The following is a 1,676-nucleotide window of genomic DNA, read 5'->3' as shown; positions in this document are numbered from 1 at the left end:
GGAGTAAAAGGACGTCCTGAGCAGAAAAGGGTCAAACTTCAGTCTTTTTACTGTGTTTTTGCAGTAACCCATATAATTTCCTTAATAAATATATGTAGTGAAAATTAGCTAACTCATTTTAACGGGTGGTAATTCAGAAGTAGACCATTCTGTCACTAGCCAGTTAGTTTCAGCCACGTGTAAAGGGGTGGGGTGGGACTGTATACCAATCATTATTAAGATATATCTGGTTTGTGCTGAAGGGGCCATGTTTTCAAAGTGTGAAACCCATTTCACATGCAGTAGTCTTGTCATGGACCTTGGATTGTATGTAGATCTTTGTTGGCCAAGAGGACTGCTGTAAAGAACAGTCTATTTGTATATGAGGCGATCCTTCAACAGGCCTTGCAAGACTAAGCTACCTGTGCCATGCATGGTTTGTTGGTACAGAAGCTAAGCCAGTGTAAGCCAGCTGTTAGCCATGGCTTACAGAGATGCAGGATAGTGATGAAGTCTTTCGTGGTCCTAAGCCATACTTTCCAAGCTACCCTCTTGGTTGGCCTGTATCTGGCACTATATCCTCGGTGATCATTCTTTTCATCCATTTTGGAGGTTTTTTTAAAAAAAATAAAATTCTAAAAACTTCTTGATGTCCTTTGTGAATGGCATTAGTTTCAGGAAGAAATGACAATGACTTTCTAACACTGGCTAAGTTTGGACACATTAAAGATACAGGAGGAATGATAAAAATACTGGCAGAAGCACACTAAGGAAGCCAGGCAGGGCTACATAGTGAGACTCTCAAAAGTACTGGCTGGCATAAACAGATGTAAAGGAAAAAAACAAACAGGTGCTGTTTCTAGATTCAACAAAATTGGAAAGCAGAGCTGATTTTTGTTTTTATTGAGCTATATATTTTTCTCTACTCCTCTCTTCCTCTCCCCTCATGTTCTACCCTCACCCATGTTACCAATTTACTCAGATCTTGTATTTTTTTACTTACCATGTCATTTAGATCCGTATATGTCTCTTTTAGGTTCCTCTATGTTGTCTAGGTTCTGTGGGATTGTGAATTGAAGGGTGGTTTTTCTTTGCTTTATGTCTAAAAGTCACTTTTATGCACATTTTCCTTAACTATTCTTTGGTTGAGGGTTATTTAGGTTGTTTCCAGGTTCTGGCTATGACAAACAGTGCTGCTGTGAACATAAGCTGAGCACACTTCTTTGTGGCATGATTGAGCATCCTTTAGGTATATACCCAAAAGTGGTACTGCTAGCTCTTTGGGGTAGGTTGTTTCCTGATTTTCTGAGAAACCGTCATACTGATACCCAAAGGGGCTATACCAGTTTGCACTCCCACCAGCAATGGAGGAGTGTTCCCTTTACCCCACATCTTTTCCAGCATAAGTTGTCATCACTGTTTTTTTATATTGGCCATTCTTACAGGTATAAGATGGATTCTCAGAGTTGTTTTGATTTGCATTTCTCTCATGGCTAAGGATGCTGATCATATCCTCACGTGTCTTTCAGCCATTTTTTAGATTCCTCTGTTGAGTTCTCTGGCAAAAAATGCTTCTTAAAGGTTTAGGGCACAAATGTCCCACTCTCTCTGGCATGTCCTTCAGTTCACTCACTTGTGGTTAGTGAAAGTCTTTTTCCATTCTTTGGCTATCATTTTGTCTTGCTGACTGTGTCCTT

Source organism: Microtus ochrogaster, chromosome 18, assembly GCF_000317375.1.
Source record: "Microtus ochrogaster isolate Prairie Vole_2 chromosome 18, MicOch1.0, whole genome shotgun sequence".
NCBI lineage: Eukaryota > Metazoa > Chordata > Mammalia > Rodentia > Cricetidae > Microtus > Microtus ochrogaster.
This window is presented reverse-complemented; position numbering follows the sequence as displayed.